At 33.6% G+C, this 12,966-nt stretch overlaps 1 long non-coding RNA gene across 1 annotated transcript; it reads left to right on the forward strand.

Moving 5' to 3' along the window:
* Window positions 1–6,393: 6,393 nt before the first annotated feature.
* LOC148270814 (uncharacterized) lies at window positions 6,394–10,004 on the forward strand. Its single transcript, XR_015825270.1, has 3 exons — window positions 6,394–6,569; window positions 7,483–7,604; window positions 9,697–10,004. It is a non-coding gene; the product is annotated as an uncharacterized LOC148270814 (long non-coding RNA).
* Window positions 10,005–12,966: the final 2,962 nt, after the last annotated feature.

Below are 12,966 nucleotides of genomic sequence, written 5' to 3' on the forward strand. Positions count from 1 at the left end.
TATTTAAATACTCATCGTTGGATTGGGCCCTTCTCAATCGCGCTATTAGTTCGTTTTCAAGAATAAAGCAATCAACAGGGTGTCGGCTTAGTGAATCAGCGTGTCTTAGTCTCTCGCCAGCTCGATGTTCCACGACGTAATCATACTCTTCAAGCAGTAGTGCCCACCTGGCGACTCGTGGTGCGAGATCCTTCTTCTTCAGGGTAAGGACAAAGGCCTTACAGTCTGTCACAATCTTGAAGCTCAGTCCCAATAGGTAAACTCTGAATTTCTTTAAAGCATTTATAATCGCAAGTACCTCTAGTTCATAGCTGGGATATTTTCGTTCTGCATCTGTTGTCTTCTTACTCATATAATATACGGGATGCATCTTATTATCGTACGGATCCTTTTGAAGTAAAACTGCACCGTATCCCTCGCAGCTTGCATCTGTGTGTAGTTCAGTTGGTAAATGAGGATCATAGATCTTTAAAACGGGGTCATTTGACAAAATCTTCTTCAACATCTCAAAGGCCGTCTTTTCCTCGATTTCGAATATGAATTCATTTTCCTTCTTCAGTAGATTCGTCAGTGGTTTTGCTATTTTAGAATAGTTATGTATAAACTTCCGAAAGTATCCTGTCAGCCCTAAGTAAGACTGGACATCTTTTAAGGTTTTCGGTATTGGATACCTAGTCACAGCGTTGGTCTTTAATCTACTCGGTCTAATTTCATTCTCTTGGATCTCATGTCCGAGATACTCTACGGACCTCATCAGTATTCTGCACTTCTTCCAATTAATTATTAGTCCATACTCATTCATTCTATTCAGGACTAGTTCCAATCTTTGTAGGCCTTCTTCTTCATCGTTGGAAGGAACAATTAGGTCATCTAGGTAAGTAAGGACAATTCCACTCAGCATCATATCTCTAAACACAGCATTGATGAAAGTTTGAAAAACAGCTGGTCCGTTGGATAAACCAAAAGGGGTTTTCAAGAACTCAAATTGTCCATTTGGTATGATAAACGAAGTGTATTTGATGGAATTATCCTCTACTGGTACATGGAAAAATGCATTTTTCAAATCAAGCGTAGTGAAAACTTTGGCATTTCGTAGTTTGTCTATTTGATCATCTATCAGCGGGATTGGAAATCTTTCTTTGATCGTCTTCTTGTTAAGTCTCCTGTAGTCTATGCACAGACGCATCTCCCCACTTTTCTTTTTTGACAACACTACTGGACTCGCGAAGTCGGATCTGCTTGGGCGAATAATCCCATCGTTGAGCCATTCCGCTACTTGGTTATTTACAACTTCTAGTTCCCGAGGGGATAAACGTCGGGGTGGCTGGTAAATGGGTGCCTCATCTTCCAAAGCAATTCTCATCTTAATATTTGTTTCTTTAACTCTAGGCAACTCCCTAGAATAATTGAAGGCCATTGTGTTTATTCTCTCTCGGTAAATCTCGTCTCCTAACTCTACATGATCGTAGTTATCTTTTGTTTCGATTAAGTATAAACTCTTTACTTGTTCATCTACAGTATTCTCTGTGACTTCAACTCCTCCAACACGCACCATCATGTCGACGTTCTGTAAAATAGCCCTGCCAAGGAGGACTGTCATGGGAAGCACTGCGTCATGTACTATATGAAAGGTAGTTGGGAACTCACAATCATCTATCTTCATCATCGTCTCGAAATGTCCAACTGTGGTCACCTTTTTTTCTGCTATTCCTCGGAGCTCTAAGGGATCGTCGATTAGATTAACCTGGTCCATCTTCAATAACTGCGAAATTGTCATCAAATTTAAATCACTACCAGTGTCTATGAATGCTTTTGCTGATTTCCCTCCTAACATTACTGTTTTGTAGAGCGGAGATTCTGATTCTTGGACGGTTACTTTCAGTGTGGTCTTGGAGGTATTTACTCTTAAATTAGAACATTTGGACGCAATGTGCCCAAAGTCGTTACATTTAAAACACCTCGTTCCCTTATCTTTAAATTTACATTCTCCAGACCTGTGGCCAATCCCTCCGCAGTTAAAACACCTGTCTTTCGATACTTTAGGATAACTTTCTTTTAATTGATTTTTAAAGGTCTCACCCTTTGACCTTTGCTTTATCGATATTTTGGAATATATATCGAGTTTACATTTAAATTCTTTCAGACTTGTTACACCATATAGAATGGATTTGTTTATTTCCGAATCAGATATGCCGTCGATAACGTATTCCATTAAAGATTCATCATCTATGTTTCCGCGATTGCTTATCTCCCTCATTTGATAAAAATAATGGATGCAACTTTGGTCGCGTAGTTTCATTGTCGTTGCTAGTAGGCGATGAATGGCGGCTGGATTAACTTTTTTCCCAAACTCTTCTTGTAGGCCCTTTTTCAACTCGTACCATGATTTAAATGACTCCGATTTAACGAAAAGCTGAGCCGTTTCTCGTAATAATTTTTTCGTATAAATAAATTTCTCCACGCTGTTCCAATTCGCCAAATTCGCAGCATCTTCGAAATCTTCAAAAAACTTGTCGACGCAGGAGTTGTCTTCGCCGCTAAATACAGTCAGGGCATCTTCAATGTCCTTAAATGTGAATTTTGCCGTTTCTCCATCCGCCTTGTCGATTTTCGGAGGCATGTTGCGCGCTGTCACCGAGTCGAAAACGATTCAAAATTTACAAAATGTCGCTTCACGGTTATGTCAAAATCGGCACGAAATGTTTTTAGATATAATATAAATCTATGTTTGCAGTTTACACAATTGTTCTCGGAATCACTCGATTCGTAATTTCACTTGAATATGAATTGCAAATCGCAACGGCTATTTTAAAAATGGCGTCTTTTTTTCTTCTCGTAACTCGCTATTTCCGATTTTAATTCACTTTATGAATCGCAAATCGCAACGGCTATTTTAAAAATGGCGTCTTTTTTCTTCTCGAAACTTCTTCGTAACTCGCTATTTCCGATTTAATTCACTTTTTTTCGTATCCCGGACGAGCCCCCAAGTTGTAGGATTAGAACAGTGAATAGGATAAAACGAAAACATTTCTTATTAAACTTCTTTATTAGACTTGATTCATACAATCACTTTTAAGATTTCAACTGGGTCTCCGCACAACGCCGCTCGTACATTGACTGGCGTCTCGCATCCGCTTCCGCCCGGTGTTGCCAGAATTCCCACATATATATATTGAATTGAATTGAATATTGCACTGCAATCTGGTCTACTGTTTATAAATTAAATTCAGAAAAAATTCCTGAAAAAACTAGAATACAAATTTCATTTGCATTTTCCAAATTATTTAGCTTCATTAAAATTTTATAACCTTGTTTCATTAGCACACAGAAGAGATATGTTTGATCAGATCCTGCTTTATAAAATTGTCAATAATAAATTCGATTCCCCGGAACTCATTAATCTACTTGCTTACCGTGTCCCCTCCAGGCCAACTAGACTCTCTGATATTTTCTATATTCGTAAATTTAAAACTAATCATCGGAAACATTCTACAATTCCTCGTGTATGTGAAACATTTAACAAAAAATTCAATAGTCTTGATATATTTAACACTCCATACAATATGTACAGAAGAGAATTAATAGGCTTGATTCATGCTCTTCATTTATAATTCGTTTAATCATTAAATCAAATGCAATTTTCCTCTCTCACTTTCCTTCAATCATCCTTTACCACTCCTTATCAATTTCTTTCTTTTCCTTTCCACTATCTCCTTGTTTTGTCCATATTTATCTTATTTTAATATATAGTATATTTATTATTTATATAGTTTAAACTTCAAGCCGTCGTCGCTTTATTACAGTATTATTTAGTGAATACATATAATTGGATGGCAGGCCCTACTATGTATACGTTTTATATATATTTTTTTTTAAATGTTCATTTAACCTGTACATCTGTTTGTATTCGAAATAAATAAAATTAAAAATTAAAAAAATTAAAAAAAATATATATATATGAAGGAGTATTTCCACCAGAGACAAAAATTAAATGGATTACAGAAAAAATTGAAAAAAAAAATGTGCAAACGTGCTAATGAAAATAAAAGAAACAATGACTGTTTTTATGTGAGGCAAAGACTGAGTCAAAAAATGGTAGATAGAGAGGACCATTCGGGCCTTAGTATTACTTGAATATGTATATATAATATATATGTATATATCTAAAAAGAGTAAATTTTTACTAATGGTTTTTTAATTTTTATGACATATGTTGGGACTGTAAGTAGGCAATAAAAATAAAAATGGAATTCTTTCATCTGAGATGCCCTTGTGAAGTGTTCTTAATCTAAAGCTTTATTTCAAGAATACGGTCATTCCGGGTCAAATCAGCATACTCAGTAAACCTCACTATCTCAGATTTACTCTTCATATAGACTTGGAAAAATGACAAATTTCATCGAGATGTGTCAACTCGTTTTTAAATAACTACAGCTATGTAAAGTTGTCAAAACTTTACCAAACAAGGCAAACCTTTTTTTAAATTGCTCTAGCAGCTCTCCTAAATAAGCTAGAGAGCTGGAAGAGGTGTCATTTTGCAGTATTTTTCATGTCCTTTTCTGTGGTATACATTATACTTAAAGCTATTTTATTTTTATTAGAAAACTAAAAAAAAATCAAAACGTATTCCATGTGCGCTCTCTAATTGGAGCATAAGGTGTTTACTAAGATTCTCCAGGCATCTCTGTCGGCTTCTGTGCATCCTCCCAAGCCAGGTTCACGTAACGTAATTCTGACATGAACTGCCGACGAACAGTCAGCAGCGGATATCCAAGACGTCAAGAACCTGGTGCCCTATACTTCTAGGTAGCCAAACGTGGTTGAAACTCTCAGGAGGCATCCGCAGTATAAAAAAATATTTACAGCTGATACAAGTCTTAGATTTTTTACTAAAGGCAAAAGACCAGAATCTGGAAAAATTACAACAGACACATATAAAAAAAATAATAATAAATTGGCGATGGTAAATTTGGTGACGGGTCACTAGAGAAAATTTGTTCCAAATGGTCCTCTTGTAAGTACGCCATTTTTTTGTTTCGCTTGGTAGAGACAAACACACTATCTTATGTATGTTTGAAATACAGTGCGCACCAGCAGGAATGAGATAAACAGCAATTACTCGTTTATATCATGTGACCGAATCCGTACTGAGCGAGTTAGAATAAGAACAGTAAAAAAATAAATAATAATCGTTAAGGCTGTAGTCTGGTAAAACGCACGCGTAAAACGTATGTACCGATAAGGGCAGGTATGAGGGTAAAAAAAACGTAAATAAGATGTTATTCTTCTTCTTCTTCTTATGGTTCCTCTCCCCGATGGAGGTTGGAAATCATCATTGCGATTCTTACTTTATTGGCAGCTGCCCTTAACAAGAACACAATTCTATAAAAAAAGGTTTCAACTAAAATATATTAATAAATATTTTTTTTAAAGTATTACCGATGGCATAATTTTACGTAGAAATAATGGATTTTTTTTTAAGAAAGTGACACAAAAATGTATGTGGTTTAAAATGCTTGTATTTCTTTTCAAAAACAAAAAAAAGATTTCACTTTCATGTTCAATTTATTATCTTTAAATTATTGCTAAACATTTTCGTTCAATACTAACTTAGTCTTTATATGAGAACCCAGATACTTAAGTTTAGTCTAAATTTGAAATGGTGTAATCTGCCGGTCTAAAAGTAATAATATTTTAGTTACATAAAACTTTTAAGTATATTTTTTAATAGAAATACCTTTAAAAATTATTGTTTTTATCTTATTTATCGTCATTTATTTTTTTATTTTTGCGCGATTAAAAAAAACATTCGTTTTAAAATGGAAAATCATATGATTTACTCATTTTGCGTTCATTTTACCAGACTACAGCCTTAAGTGTCATCGGTGAGAGTTACCCCAGCGAGGACACATTATTTTTATTGTTTAATATTGTACGCAATGCAAATATTCTATATATATATATATATGTATTTATACATTATTCCATACAGAACGTTCAATTTTACTTTATGGACAATGTTTTTCAGTGTTTTTTTTTTAGTATTTTTATTTGCTAATAGACTATTACTAAACGATTTTTTTTTCAATTTTTATATATCGTATTATCAGCGCTGTTAAAGTTTTGTATTTCTGAAATAACTTCTTCCGTTTATTCCCCATCAGTTGGTCTATTGACACTAAGCAAACCGAAAATCTTCCATAACTCTCGTATTCATATGAACCAGTGACGAAGCTTTGCCGTACTATTTAATGCTCCAATTTGAGAAAAGAAAACGCGCAAGAAAACATTTATTGCATCCAATTTCCCGTAGGGCTGAAGTTCCTTATTGAAGATAATTCTTTTAAATTCCCATTTCAATACTGCGTCAACTCAATATTTTCAAAAAATGCTGCCGATTTTGATTGAGATATGGCACTAGACTTGTGTTTATTTTATGTTTTAAGAAATACTGTAAAATATTCCAGGTGACACCATCAACATTCCTGATTCAGTTATGGGGTTGACTTTCTTAGCTGCCGGTACAAGTGTCCCAGAAGCTGTATCTTCAATTATTGTTACAAATCAAGGTTAGTTTTATTGTTTTATGTATTTATTTAAGTTTATGTGCATCTGGGGGTTCGATGTCTTGTTTCGCTGGCACAGTGCCATGCCGGTTTAAACCGCACAACTCAGTTAACCTTAGATTATTCCTTGTCTGCGTAATCCACAAGTGTGAAAGTACTGCGATTGAATATGTTTTCTTGTACATTGGTAGGAATCACAACGGAGTTTTAGTCCCAACACTTATGTATGGAATAAAACATGGAACCGGCAGAGAAAGGATGAAAGCCGAGTGAATGCGGTTAAAATGCGACTGTGTTTTTACTTGTGATTATTTACATTTTTTTTTATTCCCATAAAGTTGATGCAAGCAACTTGCCAAGACATATGTATGGAGAATATTGATGTACGGTTGTGAGATATAGTTCCTTAACGAAATAGATAAAAAGAAGGATAGAGGCCTTTGAGATGTGGTGTCACAGAAGAATATTAAGAATTTCCCGGAAAGACCACGTCAGTAAAGACGAGGTTCTCAGCAGAATCGAAGAAGGGGGGCACCTTATCAAAACCACCTCAGAGAGGCGAGCCCAATGCGCCGTGAGGGTCTCCCGCATGACATAATAGAGGGAATGGCTGAGGAGACAAATCACAGAGGGCGCCCCCGACGGAAGTATTTGGAGCGAGTGTGCGAGGATTTGAACTGCGCCTCATATGTCGAGCTGAAGAGGGCTGCGGAGAATAGAGAGCAGTGGAGGACGAGATGCAGGACTTTGCTGCAAACCAATCCCCAGGGTTGATACTGCGAAGAAGAAAGTTGATAAATATTAAAAAGTGACATATCTCAAAACATGACTTGCAAATAACTGCCTTTTTGCTTGTGACGGCAGTATACTGTACAGAAATATAAGGTATCTTTCATTAACGCTAAACCAATTCTAGGTCACGGATCTATGGGAATCAGCAGTTCAATTGGATCAAACACATTTGATATTTTGCTATGTCTCGGACTTCCTTGGATGATTAAGTCTCTCTTCTACCCAACAGTACCTGGCGAAAATTGGGTAAACAAATATAATTTCTACTCTTTTTAAATAAAATTATTGAATACTATGTAATACAAAAGCATATACAGTAAAACTCTAACTATCCGAATCAATTGGGACCGGACTCTATTCGGATAATAAAAAAATGAGGTAAATGGATTTTTTTCCGAAAAGCAGATCTATTTTAATCAATTACTATATGTATGTTGAAAATAAAAATGGATGATCAAAAATAAAAATTAGCTTTTAATTAATTAAATGATAAGGCAACACTTTTATATGTTAAGAGTAGTTACAAGTGCTGTACATTAGTAAAGTATCTAAATACGTACCGTACTGTAAATGAAAGTCATTGCTTGCTGAACATCTCGGTCAAAGTAAGCTGTTTGGCTGCCATCATCCGTTTTCGGGCAGCCAAGTCGTTATTTTGCGAATCGCGGTACGTTTCCGTCTTGATTTTTTTTTCTGAAATTCTGAAAGCGATTCGGATGGTCGGAGTTCGGATAACTGTACTAATTGGAAAAATATCCAAGTTATTTTTACTTTTTTTGTATATTTGTGTTATTGTCAAAATATTCCTCCAAATAAAGAGAGAACTGCGTTATAATACATACATATTATACATTATAATACCTGTAGTTTTACTAGACAGTTATTTATTTTTTTGCCCATAAAATGAAAGAATTTTATTTTACCTTTCTTTAAAAACATCTCAGAATTTATTTATTATTTATTATTTATAAACGGCCGTAGTGAATTTTTACAAATTGTGTAACATAGTAAAAAAGAGATAAAATATAAGATACATACTTATATCGCACCGTTAGGTCGAAAACGACTCAACTAAAAAAATCAACTTTTTGGGAAACTATAAAAGAAGAATGTAAATTGTGACACCTTCGTATTCTTTCGTTGATTGTTCCGTATTTTTTTAAGAAATCGCCAAATGTTGAGTTGCAAATTATACAAAATATAATGAATCTATGAAAAAAAATCGTAATAAAAATAAATTATTATATGTTTAAACAAGACGTTTATTTGACGAGTCATTATTAGATTGAAAAAAACAAACAAACAAACAAATGCACTTTGATAAATAACATAATGATATAGCTTTTATTACGTCAGATCAGGTCACCAAACACGTATTTTTATGTATTCACGAAATGGCAAACTTAAATAAGTCACTAAGATTATTTGGTAGAAGCAATCACAAAGCTAAATCGGTCGTTTTCATATTTTTAAAAATAAAGTAATGTTGCCATTTGTATCGGAATAAAATCGACTCAACTGGCCTTTTGGTCACTATATATTTGTCTGCGTTGCGTCCTCACATGGCAATATAAACACAACACTAACAGCATCGCTTCCGTACTGACACAGAACCTAAATTATCTGAGTAACAAAGAGACCGATGTAACGGTTTTGTCCAATTTTCACCCGAATGTTGCATTTTTTAAATGCAGAAAGATGGATAGTGTTCATTAAAGTCGTTTTATGATCTAAACTCATTTTAAGTTTTTTTTTAGTTAAGTCGTTTTCGTTTTAAAGATGCGATATGTGTAAGATTATATACATGAGCATATTATGTGTCTTTTATACATGGTGTTCATTAAACCCTGTCACATCCAAAACCATGATGATCAGTATGAGCAAGAAGACATATTGACACACCATTATAATTATTTAGAACAAATAAAAAATTTTAAAAAGCAAATGGTTGCTGACTTCTGTTATTTTTTTATTTTTTTTAATATTTTATTTTTTTAAATTTTCTTTGTTCTAAATATTTTTTTTAATATGCTAATATGTCTTCTTGTCCATACTGATCATCGTGGTTTCGGATGTGACAGGGTTTAAAGAACAACCTGTATGTTAGTATAAATAAATATAATTTGAAGTATTTATAAATAGATTAACTTTTGGTTCATTAGCTATTGTTGTAATCTCAGTAGTATTTTTTTCCTATGCACAACTAAACGAACATGTTGAACCAATATAGGCACTAAGGATGATGGTTTGTATATACATATAATGTTTCAGGGGTCTCAAACTAATTACAGTTATTCTCTTACTGAATTCTGTTTTTAACAAACATTTTTTTTTCTAGGTTAATATTAACTCCGCTGGACTATCTTACAGTGCCATAGCACTTCTCTCTACGCTTTTTGGTTTATACATTTCCTTTGCGTGTAACAAATTTTTACTAGACTGGAAAATAGGGTTGTCCTGCACTCTCATGTACGCTGCATTCCTCGTTCTCGCTAGTCTTATAGAACTAAATGTCTTCTTCCCTGTAAACCTTCCTACTTGCGCTCACTAACAAACAACATTGTGTTAAGTCGATGCCCATCCAAATATTAAATTTATACTGATCTATTTATATTATTTTGTTGTATCTAAGAAATATTAAATTTAATTAGAAAAGAAAAACCTTGATTTTAATTTAAAACCTGCCGCATTCCCTTTTCAAAAATGTTTTCCCTCTCTGTTGCAATAAAGATCACCCAGCCTCCATACATTTTTGGGCTAATTTTGAAAGTGCCGGCCATCTAAATTAAATTTTAAATTATATTAGAATATAACAAAATAAACCCTTTTTATTAAGGGACTAAAGTTCTAAGCCAAGTCTGTGAGATAATATTCAAACTCAAAACAACTATTCTAAAGGGGATCTCTATATACTTCGAGGGTGAATCCAATCCCGGCATGTCCGTTTACAAACATAATAATATAATGTGTATACAGGCATGGATAAAGCTTTCACAGGCAGACGAAGCTATTGCGCACTATTTTTGCTCCTGCCATAATGGCAGAAGAAGTATCGGCTGCTGCTCCCGTGTGATGTGTATTGTATGGTACATGGGGTATCCAAGGCACCTGCCTGCCATAAACATTCCTGCTGAAGGGCTAGTAAATATATTTGTTAGATCAGGAAAATTATAGAGGATAACATTAAAATATTTAAGACAGTGATTATTTGTATTTTTTTGTTTTATTTTCCCGCTGAGCCTTTTTATAATGCATGTGAGACTAAAATGCACCTAACTACTATTACATCACTTTCTACAACATTTCTGACAGAACAAAACTGCTTTACATCTATGCTGAGTGATACTTTGAGGCTAAATATTCAAACCTAAATATAATCCCAGAGAATTTATTTAGAACTTTGGTATATTAATAAAAAAATATTATAATGCGGAGTTCTATTTAAATAATGCACTAGCTCAATCTGGGTGATCTCCTTTAGATCACATACATACTTGATCAAATATTAAGCTGAATAGCTGAATAGGTTCATAAATATTTTGTTTGATCATTTTGTTTATTCAATTTTGAACGATCCTAAAGGCTAATTCTCTGAAAAGCTTTCTTTTACAGAATATGATTCTTCATGAAATTTATTTCGCTTGTGTATAAGCTTAAATGCCAAATATGCAATACTTTTTAAGTTATTCTATAATTTCCATTTATCCTAAACACCTAACACTCAAAATGGTCTGACAATTTTGTATATCCAAATCTTAGTTCCGATCCGCATGTGTTAATCGTGCCATACAAAATTTAGGCATCCAGATGCTGCGAAAGCTTTACTCGTTTGTTCCCTCGCTTTGGAGTTTAGGACGCTGTGGCTTGAGATTTTAAAACCTAAATATTTAGAAATTATTAAACTTTTTGTTTTACTAACTGAGATAGATAGATAGAAAATATATGAAGAAGAAACTGCCAATAAGTGGATCAAGCAACTTTTGAGAAGCACAGACGAGGCCAAAACATTTTGGAAGCATGAAACGCCTACATATCAGCTAACTCAGACTCTCTCGGGGCATGGATGCATGAGGGAATATCTGCATCGCTTTGGGCTGCGAGACGATAGTTACTACACATGCGATGGCATCACTGGAACATCTTCTAAAATACTGCCCAATGTTCGATAGGCTGAGATGGGAGCTTGAATGCAAAGTAAACACTCGGATTGCTGCGCCAAATAACCTAGCTGAGCTTCTGACCTGTAATGATACACAAAGAGAGACTGTTCGATTCATTACAGTGGTACAATGGTGGTATTTAGCTACTTTTGATTTTTTGTGTCCAATCTTTACGACTTTTTTTTATTATTTCTTAATATAAATTCAAAAGTTATTTTATTTATTCTTATTCTGCTTTTACTTTAATTATTGTTAAAGTCAACTGAATATATCTTCAAGATATAATATATTCGATCAAACCTTGCATGTAACAAAAGCAAGGTGCAAATAATTTGCAACTTAAAAAAAAATTAAGATAGATATGTTCTTATCAACAGAAATTGTCACTGCCTCTATGGTTGCATCGTCTGCGTAGCATATGATGTTAACGACCTTATCTCCCGTTCTAGATCCACCACTTCCTCTATTCTTGTAAGTTTTTTTTATTTATTTATTTTGTTTGTGTAAGAAAGGGTTTAGTTATACTTGCATTGTTTCTTTTTTGTTCTTAATATGACCTTTTAAAAAAAAGTTAATGTTAATGTTAGTTGTCCCGAATTGAGTTGCAGTAACTCCCGGAAATGTAATTCATATGTATTATACTTTGTAAAATACTTTGTATTAGATGATTTATAATAAAAAATATATATATCATTCTTCTAAACTATCCTAAGCCCCTAGAATACTCTGAATTTTAATTTTAATTATACTTTGAATTCTTCACAGGATTTTCCCGCTTTTAACAATTTTACAATAAAATGGTGTTTACAATACTCTGGATACGATACTCTGTAATGTACCGTTTGTGAAGTCGAAAAAATCGCTCTCCTCAACCCATATTGTCATAATTTCGTTTTGTAAGTTCATTCGTTTCTCATATATCCATCTCACTTGCGACGCGATGAAAATCGTATTTCACTCCCGTTCATACGATACAAATGAATTTACGAATTAGTTACAGAATAAGGCAAGTTACATTTATATGATACTCAAATGGAAATATAACATTTTAAGTCATTTTCAACTAATTTCTAATGCCGATTACACAGCATCTGCATATTTTATGTTTTTGCATTTACAGTAGTTCAGAATTGAATATACGATTTATTTCAGTCGCTAAAGAAATATTTGTAGAAAATTTTCATGAGGCAGAGGGTAAAATCATTTCATTCATAATAATAAAATACTTTTTTCTTATTAAAATTGTATTCAGTATACAAATACATACAAATTTTGACAAGCAAATATTTTTTTTTAATGTTGTATATAAAAAACTTAATTATAAGAGCAGTAATGTTAAAAAGAGTTAAAATTATGTTAAGCTTAGCAATAGTTCATTTCACATTCTAAAGCAATCTTGAACAAGTATTATCATGAAAAATATAAATCAATCCTTTCCAGGTTTTTAT

This window comes from Micrasema longulum, unplaced genomic scaffold (genome assembly GCF_059751315.1).
Source record: "Micrasema longulum isolate JH-2025_06_02 unplaced genomic scaffold, ASM5975131v1 h1tg003376l, whole genome shotgun sequence".
NCBI classification, from domain to species: Eukaryota; Metazoa; Arthropoda; class Insecta; order Trichoptera; family Brachycentridae; genus Micrasema; species Micrasema longulum.